This window comes from Hesperophylax consimilis, chromosome 27, assembly GCF_061612785.1.
Source record: "Hesperophylax consimilis isolate HC1 chromosome 27, BYU_Hcon_1.0, whole genome shotgun sequence".
NCBI classification, from domain to species: domain Eukaryota; kingdom Metazoa; phylum Arthropoda; class Insecta; order Trichoptera; family Limnephilidae; genus Hesperophylax; species Hesperophylax consimilis.
Genome location: NC_142862.1, coordinates 15,206,133 through 15,220,138, shown reverse-complemented (window position 1 = coordinate 15,220,138; position 14,006 = coordinate 15,206,133). Strand labels below are relative to the sequence as shown.

The 14,006-nt window shown below is 32.0% G+C and overlaps 1 long non-coding RNA gene across 1 annotated transcript; it reads left to right on the top strand.

Annotated features, from left to right (window-relative positions):
* Positions 1 to 2,323: 2,323 nt before the first annotated feature.
* LOC149410644 (uncharacterized) lies at positions 2,324 to 11,939 on the top strand. Its single transcript, XR_016305000.1, has 2 exons — positions 2,324 to 2,390; positions 10,822 to 11,939. It is a non-coding gene; the product is annotated as an uncharacterized LOC149410644 (long non-coding RNA).
* The last annotated feature ends 2,067 nt before the right edge of the window (positions 11,940 to 14,006 follow it).

Sequence of the window (14,006 nt, the reverse complement as noted above, 5' to 3'; positions counted from 1 at the left end):
TATAGTTTATAAGATATATTTAATTGGTAATTTGTAAGCTTTAATATGAAAATTACTAAAATAAAATTAATAAACAAATTATTTTGCAAAAACTCTTTACATTTTAGTTTTAAAATAGGGTCAGCTGGCGCACGGTGGGCCTTTCGGCATTTTAGCTGCTATATTAAGGGTTACCCGCTCGACCACAGAGGTATAACATGATTAGAAGTGATGATATTTTCTAAATAATAATATATTAGTCTCGCCTGCTCGGAGTTGGGCTAATAATTATATGTATTATTACTTACGCTGGGTTCTTACTTACCTTAGACAATCCACAATAAAAAACACAGTTATTATTTTATTTATTTATTAATTTATTAACGCCCTTTGTAGAGGCTTTGACAAGTGTATAGTAAAAATTATACTGTACATATTTATTATACATAACAGAAATACCTCAGTAACAATCTTATGTGTTTGTAAGATGTCCGCAGACTCGGTATAATTATTTCCCTCCATAAGTATTCAGAGCAATGAGTAATACATATGGCAGTTATTCCCAGAACTTCTGCATTTCTATTATTGCGTAGTGGTATCCAAAAGCGTAGATCGGTGAAAATCCTTCTGTCATTTTAAAAATATTCATTTAATTTAAAAAAGTGTCGCAGTTTCACAAAATTGCCCGAATATCCATTTTAAAACTTAGTAAACATAAGAATTAGTTTTGTATTCTTTCAATAGCTTGTACATGAATATTGTAATGTGAGTTCCAGGCGGGAAAATTGTACTCAAGTTGACTTCTAACAAAAGAAAAAACAGTTTAATACACTTAATATTGTTGAAATTTCTAGTTTACCTAGTTACAGATCCCAAAATTTGTAAACCTTGTTAAAGATTTCTTTTAAAAGTAATGCATAAGACTTTAATTTGTGTTAATGTCTTAAGTGCATTGTTATCATTTTTTTAATTGAAGATCACTGGACTTTTTATTCAACAAAATCTAACCACATGATGACATTTTGATTTATTTAAGTGTAAGTATATTTTCATTGGAAAAAATTAAGAATTAGTTATTATTAAGTATTATTTTTAATAAAATTACAATGATAAATATTTTAAATAATTCTAAAAATATGAGGTCATCAGCATAAACTCAGATAAATACTTAGATTGGACCAAGGTGTGAACCCTGTGGGACTCCACTTGTTGCATTATTTTTTATGACTTGGAGAATTTTATTTTCACAATTTGCTGTCTACCAGTAAGATTGCTTTTAAACCAGGCTAATATGTTGCCATATATACCAAGCTTTTATAATTTCCAAATAAGAATTTCATGGGAGACTGTATCAAAAGCTTTTTTAAAAGCAGTATTTAACATCATAATACGTATAGGCATAGGCAATTAAAAAAATAACCAATACCTACCCAGTCAAAGAATGTATAATAACTACACAAAATTACACAATTTAAAGAAATTGTGATAGCGAAGAAGGGAGTGTAAGGAGAATATATGACAGGAATGTAAATGTCGGGGAAGCCCGTAGAAGCTATGGCATGATCAAGTGAACCAGTTACTTGAATCAGAATAACAGAAGAGTATGTATGAGACATTGTACGAATGTGAATAATCGCCTGGGGAGGAACATACAATAACCATGTAAAACTTCTAGAAATTGCTCAAAAGTCCAAGACCTATCCTACCAACCAAGTGTTTCAGAAAACTGAAATTATGGAAATAAGGCGGATCTACTTTGTCCAGTGTCTAGAATTTCCTAAATTTTGGGTCTTTTCTAAATGATGATGAAATTTTAATTTGTAATATATATTTCATTGTGTATTCATTACTCTTCTGTAATTCTGACTTTTTACATAACCAACTCATTTTTTTTAAAAAAAGAAAGTTAACATTTCGATAGTCTCCGTGGTTGACTCGAAGGATCTCGACTAGCAATCCGGAGGTCCCGGCATGCGCAAGTAATTTTTATTTATTTGATTTCACAACACAATTTTCATAATTAAATTCCACAACGAAGTAAGATGATTAAAATGGATTTTCGCACTTCTACAAAACGAAATATATAATTTCGTTTTGATGGCTACATTATTTTAATCTAATTAATCAGTACCTTTCTACCTCTAAATACATTAATGACTTCTCTTCAATCTAGCAACACAGTCGAGTATACGGGAGGGGGTGAAAACAAAAAGAGTAGCGCACATTTATTTTAGTCCGCAGAAGACATTCGGTATCTGGCGAACCACAACCCAGTACTCTGAAACCAAGAGCGAACCGCGGACCAACTAACCACTAGTCTAACAGACCAAAACTTGCAGAAATAATGGCTGATAGGAGATCGCAAGCTTCCAAGGCCGCGGCCGATAAGGAGATGGAAGAGACACTGCAGAGTGAGTCTAAATCTCTTCATATTCTTAACATAACTTAATATTCTTTACTTAACTTATCTTTAATCTCTTAATATGCTTTTACACTTAACTTATCTTAAATCTCTTAATATTCTTCGATACTTAAGTTATGTTAAATCTTTTAATATTCTTCTACACTAAAATCAATTCAATCTCAAATTTTATTTTACACTTCATTTTACACTAAACTTTTTATGTAAAACCTCTTTCTCACATCTTATACTCACTATCGTTCACTTATCTATTTGGTTTCTTTTACAACGCCAACGACGCAACGCCTATCTCAATTTTCTCCTTTACACTACGAATATCTTAAATCTTTTATTCTATAATAAAGTATTGTGCTTCTTAAATATCTTATTACACACACTTATCTCTTTTTAAATTTATTTTATACTACACTCATCTACTCCTAAAATCTCTTATTTACCTTTACTTATTAATTTTACTTCGCTTATCTTATACCTCGGATTAACCCATATCACCAAACATAAATTAAATCTCTTATTCGCTTATTATACTAACAATAATACACTTCTCTGTAATCTCTATCTTCCCTTTTATTTATCTTTTCCTTATTATCATTTTACAGTACATTAACCTAATTTCTTTTTACACTCTCTTAGGTACCTCAAATCTCTTATTACACCATACCCCCTTTAATCTTTTATTTTCTCAATACGTTGCATTCATCTTAAATTTCTTTTCCATCTAGAATAAAATTAATTTGGATAAATAATTAGGCACTTACTATTTTACGACTTCACCGTGGGTAATTGTGTAAAAAGTTATTCCCATAAGTTTCACTGGAAAATGCTCTAATTTATTTAATAATGAAGTATTCGCCTTTTGGTAGATTTCAACACTATTTTTCCTATTTAACAAACGAAATATATTTAACCAGTAATATATTATTATTGTATATAGGACATATAAAAGCCCTATCATGCCTCATGATGGAAATGGCATTTCGAGACGAATGTGGTAGTGTCTTATATTTGACAGGACCAGACGTCTCAAAACCCGATCATGTCTCATGGTGGAATGACATTTCGAGACGAGTGTGGTTGCGTTGGCCTACTAGACATGCCTGTCGTATACTTTTACTTTTAAATACTTTTTTCATTTTCAAAATTTTAATAACTCCAAGAAAACTTAATAGGAGCTGTCCACAAGGAAGACGAAATTTTGACGATTTGAAAACGGTTTTCTGAAGGCTTTTGTTTAATCTGGAATTCTGTTAATTTGTTCTGTTCATCCAAAACAAGATATCCATTCTATCAATAGAATAGCTGAAAATTATAACTGAAAAACTTGAAAACGTGATTTCATCTCACTAAAATAAGACTTTTTTTGTACAAATGTCTACTTTCACAAAACTTCAAGTAGATTCTTGAACACATTAATTATTATTAAAAACGACATTCAATTCTGTGTTAAGACTTTTCCTTCTTTCTCAATTCTTCTTTCCAAAGTTTATCGAAGATATTAAAATAGTAAATTGTTTTTTTTGGCGAGTTAAAAGACTTTAACAACAAAGTTTCACAACGCCACAAAACAGTAAAATTAAAAAAAAATGGTACCTTCATTACTGAGAATTGAGGAAGTTTGGAAAGACGTTGTAATGTTTGTAGAGATTCTGTTGTTATTTTGTCAGGAATAGATACCCGGATGTCGCTGTCATTTCAACATTTGAACTTTATCCTAAAGGTCATTCTGCTTTTATGCCACAATTTTTCACCTTATGAGTAACATAAAGGTTCTCGCTAGTCGTATCCACTTGGTCTACTAATATTTTCGGGTGTTCGTCAGTGCTGATAGTCCACAAAGGTTTGAAGCCAACATAGTCCGAAGATATTTCGTCCAAACTTTGGCGATTGTTCTTCTCAATTCACGTGTTAGTCCTACTTCTTATCATTTCTATCATATTTCATCAGAATTATAATGAATCAATCAAATAGTAGAATCCCAGTGTTTAAACAAAAGTATGCAACCTCGCATCGTGTCTCCGAAGGTATAGGCAGGTCGGATAGTGATTCGCAAAACCTAGTCTTTGCTTCTTCTGCGTTTCTTTCAACATCAGGTAAAAATATTTAAATATTCTTTATCAAATCACTGTACGTTTTCATATATCCCTAAAAGTTTATCATTTTGGTATTTTGGTAACCTGGTGATACAAAAATGTCCTTTCTTAAATCTACTGATTACCTTCTATTAATTAACTACGTACCTTAGTATTAATACTATTATGCTAGCTAAGGTGTTGATACGTCCAGCACTTTCCAAACTGAATCAAATATACTATTGTGTGGAGGCAGGTGCTTTCGTAAATAATTTCCTTTAGGGCAAATTCTGTGCGGAGAGTCTTTTTGACAAAGGATTAATGTTGAAATACTTGCATTTATTTGTTATTAATGGTCAGTTTCTTCAGTGAACCCAATTTAATGTTATAAATTCATCTTTCAGAAAGCATTCAAAATACAATTGGCAGCATTTCAACCGTTGTAAGCGAGAAAAAATACGCCGTTCTTTTATATTTTTTAATTCTTTTTGAAGTTACGAATAACCTGACAATATTTTAGAACCTTCTACTACTAATAAAACGAGGTTTATGGGAAAAAATTCAGGAAAAAATTGAATGTTGGTGACGTTGTTGGAAAATTTATTCAAAAATTATTTTAGCGGATTTTATTATGTTCCCAAACTAAACAATCAACAATATTGCACAAAAGATACCCGCATATCGTAATAAACATGAATGTCAATACTCGCGCTGCGGTGGCCTAACCTAACCTAACCTAACCTAACCCGCAACCTCAACACTAAACGTCGAACCCGTGGACCATTACGATGTACAGACCGCAAAATTAAGGTGAATAGTGATCCACCAAAGTCACCCATGTAAATAAAAAAATAATGTTTTAACCTTTCGGGCCTCTGGCTTATTGACCGTTATATTTCTTAAAGTTGCTGTCAGAAAGTCGAAATTTTTTTACGTATTTCCCTTTATCAATAAAATTTAAATAATTGAAATATTTCTACATAATTGGGATATTTCTACATAGTTAAGATATTTCTACATAATTGGGATATTTCTACATAATTGGATACTTCTACATAATTGGGATATTTCTACATATTTAGGATATTTCTACATAATTGGGATATTTCTACATAATTGGGATATTTCTATATAATTAGGATATTTCTACATAATTTGGATATTTCTACATAATTGGGATATTTCTACATAATTGGGATATTTCTATATAATTAGATTATTTCTACGTAATTGGGATATTTCTACATAATTGGGATATCTATACAGGGTGTATCGGCACGTACCCGACAAACTTTAACCAGCTATTCCTTAGCACATTTGGAGTAAAAAATGTTATGGGCACTTTGCTGTCCGGTAACATTTTTTTTCAATTAAAAACAAAAAATGATAAAAAAATCCACACTCCGTCACTGTCATTGTTTCTCGTGTTCAACAGCTGTTATTAGCAAGACAGTGTGTCAAAAAGCGTCTTCGCTCTTTCATACACACTAAATAATAATAGTTAAAAATGAGACGAATGGTGCCATGCCATTTCGTTGTGATTGTAAAAGCGCGCCAATGTAGGTACGTACGTATATTATTCAACGAAACTCGAATAAAATATTGCCAGATGGGTTTTCAAACTTTGACAAAGGATAAAACAGTGGTGACATGTGGTGAAAATATGAATGATAATTTTTTTATTAAAAAAAAATGTTACCGGACAGCAAAGTGCCCATAACATTTTTTACTCCAAATGTGCTAAGGAATAGCTGGGTAAAGTTTGTCGGGTACGTGCCGATACACCCTGTATAATTGGGATATTTCTACATAATTGGAATATTTCTACATAATTGGGATATTTCCACCCAAAAACTAAAAACCTGTTTTTGAAAGACAGTTAAATAATAAGCTTTCAAGTTGTATTATTAGAAATAAACTTATGAGATAATCAAATTTTTAAATTACATATAATTTTTTTAAAGGGCTAACATTACTTTTTTACGTCTAAAAACTAACTTCTCATTTACTAATTTTACTTCTAAACACTAACTAAAATTATTTAAAAAAAACACATATTTTATAAGACATCAAAACCTAAGGTAAGTTTTGTCGTTTCAAAATAATTCAATAAATTTCGTACGTTTTCTCAAATTGCCGTTGGAACTTTAGTTTCATAGAGTTATTCAACTCTAAATTTTTTAGCGTTAAATAATTTAATTAATCCTTTTTATGTGAATACCGCATAATAGTCGCAACTCTCTGGAGCCATTGAGACTATGGCATCCCCAATTGGGATATGTTGTAATGCTGAAGAGGAAGGTGGAGGCGTACTATTCAGATCTGGTCTCACAAACACAAGTGGTGGTCTGACAGCAGGGCGATACTGAGAGTATCTTGCACTCTGGAACGAGCCGCAAGTTTACTATATTATTTATTATTTTAAATGAATAAATTGGGAAAAAAACTATCAAATAAAAATTACTCGCGCAGTTGGGATTTGAACCCGCTTCAGATTTCTAGTCGAGAGCCTTACCCCTCGACCATGGAGGCCGTCAATATTCTGTGGTTAACTTATATATGTATTTGAATATAAAGCTTGGTGTTGTCTCTTTCTCACATCATTAAGTTTATATTTGTAACCAAGACGGAAAGGTAAACACAAAGATTTCTACAAGACCATAGTTATAAACTGTTCCGAAAAGCGAACAAATTGACTCTACGGGTAACGGATGTTTGTTCCCAAAACCGAACAAATTAGCCTGAGAAGTTATTTGAATTATTTTGACGCATTGATATGTAAATTCAGTGGAGTCACCTACTATGTCATCCTCAATTATTGTGGTATGTTGTGAAACTTAACGGAGCAGAGAATAGAGGAAGAGATGGGGAAGAGTAAGATTGTTAACCACCTGGATATTCAGATCTGGTCATTAAACAGGGCTAAGGCCATTTAGAGCACCTTTAATCTTTTTGGTTTTTTAAAGTTTTAATTATTGTACAACAAACAAATCATCAATTAACGGTAAAAGATGTTACTTTAATTTAAACTTTTGGATTTATATTATTGATCTATAAAAAAATTTTAAGGGAAGGTATAAGAGAAATCAAATGCACATATCTACTGATATGATTTGAGATTTTAAGTATTAAAGTGATTTAGTTTTGGTGTATTATGCCGTGTTGCACTACCTCCTTATTTGACACTTCTGCCCTGATGCTGGACACTGTAGCTCTCTCCGAAACGTTTGCTAAAAAAGGAGGTATCACAACACGGCATAAATACCCCATAAATAAATCGCTATGAATTCTATGCATTCTTACCAAGGCTCCCAAGGTATTGGATTCAATTCTCTGTTGGCTAAGTACCCCATCATTGCACAAGCAACATATTCGGTTTTAATGACTATTTCACTGAAAACAAACTAAGAAGCATTCAACACTTTTAATTTAATCCATTTTTATTTTAATTTACATGTAGGTACAATCACAGAATTACATTACAATAAAAAATGCATTTACTGCAAGGAAATTAATACCAAGTATTCAGATAAAAAGGCTGACTGATACAACCTGAAGTCTCTAAAATACTAGTAGTTCTGTAAACAGTAGATTTCGCATTCAATAAATCAAAACTACATATTTTTCTGAAATTATAAAATTTGTATATAATATCACCTACTTTGTTATAAACCGTATATTTAAAATATATATATTTTTAAATTTCCATTTAGTAATTATGCACTTTTTAACTGTCTAAAGCAACTTCACTATCTTACAGACAATTCTTTTTTAATTTCCAAAAGTAATTTTACACTATTTAACTGTCTAAAGCAACTTCACTATCTTATAGACAATTCTTTTTTAATTTCCAATAAGTAATTTTACACTATTTAACTGTCTAAAGCAACTTCACTATCTAATAGACAATTCTTTTTTAATTTCCAATAAGTAATTTTACACTATTTAACTGTCTAAAGCAACTTCACTATCTTATAGACAATTCTTTTTTAATTTCCAATAGGTAATTTTACACTTTTTATCTGTCTAAAGCAACTTCACTATCTTATAGACAATTATTTTTTAATTTCCAATAAGTAATTTTACACTATTTAACTGTCTAAAGCAACTTCACTATCTTATAGACAATTCTTTTTTAATTTCCAATAAGTAATTTTACACTATTTAACTGTCTAAAGCAACTTCACTATCTAATAGACAATTCTTTTTTTAATTTCCAATAAGTAATTTTACACTTTTTAACTGTCTAAAGCAACTTCACTATCTTATAGACAATTCTTTTTTCCAACTTTCTTCAAGCTGGTAAGCTATACAAATTGTCCAATAAATAATAGGATTCTTGCTGCAGAGTCTCCATCTTCTATCTTCGTGTCACCTATTCCTGTACTTCATCACCTGTTCATGTACTTCATTTTATTCAACTTAATTTCACTTATTTTTGTAATACCTGCATCAACTGTAAAGCGTCCCTGAGGTGATATCTCACAAAAGCGGCGCTATACAATTTGTCCAATAAATAAATACCATAACAGTGAAAAAATGCGAATAAGATTGTCGAAATAAACACGACAGAAAGATTTCTCATTTTAAAAACGAATCTTTACTGAGGCATAGTTAAGGCGACGCCATACGTAGTAATGCAAAATCATGTGTTATTGGTTTGAAAATTTGGTCGCCTAGAAATGTTTCAGATGCTTTAATTTAATACTGCGAGTAGAATACATCTTGGCTTTTGAAATAATCGAGTATTTTTTAGATAAGTCTTTTTATAAGCCCAGAAAAAATAATGTATAAGGCCTATAAAAACTGCTTTAAAGTTCAAAATCTCCTACTTACGAACCCCTTTTCGGTTATGATTTTATTGTATAATGTGGCAAATTAAGTTATTTATAAAATGATCGAAAAAAAAAAATATTTATGCCTGAACATCCACAAAATAAAATAAAAGGCACTTTTTGACCATGTTTTTTTCTTGCATAAATCAAAACAGGCGGATGGTATTAAGCGGGAATTTAAACCTTATCGCCATCTACGAAAGGGTTGTTATTGATAGCGGCTCAATTTAAAATATTAAACGACGTAGTGCATCGCCTTAAAGTTAAAGCCATCTAGTAACAGTGAGGCTTGCTTCCGAAACGGAACGCATAAACAAATTTATAGGCAGACGAAATGCGAGACGGTCGAGTTAAAACATGACTTCGCCACGTTCAGACAATAAATATCTTAGAAACTTCTGATTTAGCTTGAAAGCGCATAGATTAAAATTATACATTTAAATTCGTTGAAACTGGGTTACATTCATAAAAAATCATTTAGATGCTTTGAATTGATCGGTGACTAATAACTACTGAACTACTGACTATCCGAAATAGACCCGATAGCAGAAGACAACAGACTGCTGATTTAGCTGCAGTAAGTCACGTACCGACTGCACTAGAAGTCCAATCTATAAATGCACTTGGCAGATGCATTCTCGTTTCACATGTCGTAGACAATTAGAGTTAAAAATATATCAGCGCGATCGGCTGAGGTAATTAGATGTGAACCGAGGGTAGGTGACTAATAATTGATTTTGTTTTGAGATCAAATAATGGTGTCGAAATAGACGTGACATCTGAGCTCGTTGATATTTTGATTTGAGTTTTGTAAAGGATACCTCTAACATTATGTTATCAAGTTTAATTTGTAAGTTTTTTCTTTTATATATTCAATAATATTACTCGTATTATAAGAACAGGCCTCACGAAGGTGTGATAATGCCCTCAGAAGGGAAAACAGCCATCAAGCGTAACAATAATTACACGGCAGAACTTGTTTGGGAAAATACAGTTTTTTTATAATTTGAATAAAAATATTATTAAATGTAAATAAAAGAAAAACTTAAAAAAACAATTAATATAAGGTTACTTTTAACCAAACCAAAAATATTTGTTTTTAAGTTAAAATTCAAATCAATTTGAATATAATTATGTAATCTTTCTAAAACGTAAACCAAACCTTATTGGTTTTTCTTTCACATTTTAATGTTTTAATTCGTTTGATATTTGAGTAGTTTAATTTTAGTTTTGCAAAGGATATTTTGAACACAACAAGGTTCTCTAACATTGCAAAATCAAAATTTTCCACTTATGATGAAGGTAGTAGAGAGTGGAATTCAAATGATTTCTTCATACATATTTCAATCATTCTGGACACTATAGACTGTAGATATTCCATGTTGTTTGAAATCAGCACCGCATCATCAGCATACAACAGGCAATATACTTTCAGATTACTCAATTTGTATGTACATGAAAAAGCGGGTTGACTCATAATACTGATAAAACACTGATTCTATATCATTATTCGCAGAGATGAACGCTCAGAGAAGGAAGTCCAGCGTTGGAGGCAGCAGCATCAACCCAGCAGAAGACGGCGTGGAGTGGAACCCAGCAGAGAGGGAATGGAGCGAGGAGTTCATGAAGAAGGCCGCAGAGAAGATCGAGATGGAGCGTCGTCACTCGCGTGGGTTCGACGACTTCAAATAGACGATACCAAAATACAACCCACGTTCATCCACCAATCCCTGAAGACATGGCATGCTGCAATGATTCCAACAACTTTCACTGGATATTGGATATGAACCTAATCTAAGAAAACTAAACAAGACATAGACTTAATAATACGACTTGTCTAACTGATCATTTACTTTTGAATGTTCAAAAATCAGATCACTGGTCAAAGGTATCAAAAAGTTCGCTTTTTGTGATATCGTGGAGCTTGATTTCGATTTTAATGTGCTTAAAGAATTCCTCTCTGGTTTTTATAACATCAATGGTGTTGCTGCCGCTATCTGAAGTCGATCTGTTCATGTGATCACTTGGTTTGGACCGTACTAAGAAGTTTCTCTTTCTGATCTTAGGTTTATGGTAGCAAACATTCTTTCTATAAAAAAGTTGGCGCCTGAAAGAACTTTGTGTTGTTAATCTATTAGTTTGACTTTTGCGATTGTTACCTCTGAGTTTGATTATGATTTTAATGGAGCTAAATAACTTTATTTTCTCTCAAATTTAGAGGTTTCAAGTATCGAAACAGTTTTCGTTGCTTGTTCGTCTAAATAAATCCTATTTGTTCATCTGAACGCTTGACTTTAATAGTGTCAAAGAGATTATTTATCTTACAAATAAGGAGTTTGATGGTTCCATAAAGACTTGTGTTCAACCTTACATTGGCTTTAATGGTTTTTTTTTATGGTCGCTCTCAAATTCCGCATAGTCTTTTGCAGTCATGTCCCAAGGTGATTGTTCATTCATCTTGTTTTCAAATACCTTCATTAAAACAATAAAATCTAAATAATAATCAGCAAATATGGCTTAATATTGTTAAAGTTATTGACTTTTTTTAACACATTATCCTACTGCAATAATGGATGGTTGCAGAAAGATATTTTCGAGTCATAAGCTAAAGAAAGATTATAAAAATCAATCAAATTAACCTTGTACGTTGCTTGTATTTGTTGATTCTTGAATCTAATTTATTGTTTCTTCATAATATCATTACTTTTCTATTTCTCTGATATTGACAACCTGTATTGCATGCATTTACTATTCGAAATGATACCTTTTGAGTTCAAAATCGCGTGCAGTTTTCATCGAAATTTTATTTACTTAAGTAATTTTGTAGAAGATTTTTTTTGGTTTTGTGAATATTTTAACTATTGTAGTTTGTAATATACGAAGAATGAGTAATTTAAGATTTTTAATTAAAAATAATAAATATTATTACCAACGAAAATCTGCTTTATTCGTGACTTATAATTGTTAAACACTCCCCTTTTCATGATTATTTTTTTTATGTGAGTACTGCACAAGAGTAACAGCTCTCGAGTTTGGAGCCGGTGGGACTAAGGCACATCGAATCCCCATCCCCAACGAGGTATTTTTTCAAACTATGAATACGTTTAAGAATGTGTGGAAGATTTGAAGTTTATTTTTATGATTACGATTCAGAGATGTGCAAAATGGGTACCCAAAACCATTTGAAATGCAAAATGGAAATGGGTCTAAACTTTTCCATTTAAAAATGCAAAATGCAAAATGGTTTTTAGAAAAGCATTTCAAATGCAAAATGCAAAATACCTATTTTCAAAATGCATTGAAAATGCAAAATGGTTTCTCAGGTCAAACAGTTAAAATAATTATAGAATTTTTAAATAATTTTGTCATTTATTAATGGACATCAATGTAGAACAAACATATTACATGATGGTAAATCCAAAAACACCACGACTACAGATTAAGAAACCACAAAAAAATTGCGCGGGACTAATGTTGCCAACGTAAAAACATAGAAACTATCTAACATTTGACGGCCGGCATAGTCTAGTGGTAACGCATTGGACTGCCATTCCGAAGGTCGCGGGTTCGAACCCGGCGTGCGCAAATAAATTTTATTTGATTAATTTGTGTTATTTCACAATTAATTAATTAAATAATTAAAATAATATATATAGTATATTTGCGGCACGTTCCAGAGTGGAAGATACTACCAGTATCGCCCTGGTGTAAGACCACCATTCAGAATTGAAACGTTGCTCCAAATGGCTTTAGCCGTGTTTAGTGACTAGATCTGAATAGCCAGGTACTTCCCCACCTTCCTCTTTCCCTTCCTCGCTTACCTTCAGCCTCACAACATCCCCCAATCGGGGATGCCATAGTCTCACTGGCTCCAGACGGGAGCAGTTGGGACTCTTGTGAGGTATTCACTATATAAAAAAAACATTTAATATTACAGCGTCATGGCCTCATGTTCAGTATTTGAATCAGTATTTTTTGTAATGGTATCACTCAATTGCCAGGGCTCCTACCAGGGAGCAACTTGACAAATGTAAATTATCTCTCATAGCGAGGTTGAGGACCGACTGATATTTGGGGCTTATGAAAAAAAGATGAGTGGAGATAGTAGGAAGAATGTTGCAAAAAGCATTTAAAATGGAAAATGCATTGAGAAAAGCATTTAAAATGCAAAATGCAAAATGGTTTTTAGAAAAGCATTTAAAATGCAAAATGGAAAATACCCATTTTGCATTTCCTTTTAAAATGGATTTATTTGAAAGCAAATCTCTGTTACAATTACCGTATTAAAAATATGGAATTATAATATGTTCATACATTTTTGTTAAAAAACGATCTAAGATCCCACATTCCGAAACGTTTCCAACTGGCCACAACGCCGATCTCAGGTAAGACGACTGTCACCAACGCCCGGAGTGACGTCAAAGCCGCCGCCGAATTCACGAATAAAATCGAACATGTCGTTTTTGGCACAATTTTAATTGTTATAGAAAATTAAAATATCTTTAATATCGTAATTTTTATCGAGAATTAAACAAAAGTGAAAATACCCTATTGTGAGCCTGAACGAAGTGCGGAAGGAAAGGAGATGGGAAAGAGGAACACTGGGAAGTACCTATAATCTGGAACATAAATATGTTTCAAATTTATGAAAGCTTAAACCCCGTTTATTTTTTGCTAGAATGACAGTTTTTTTAGCGGGAT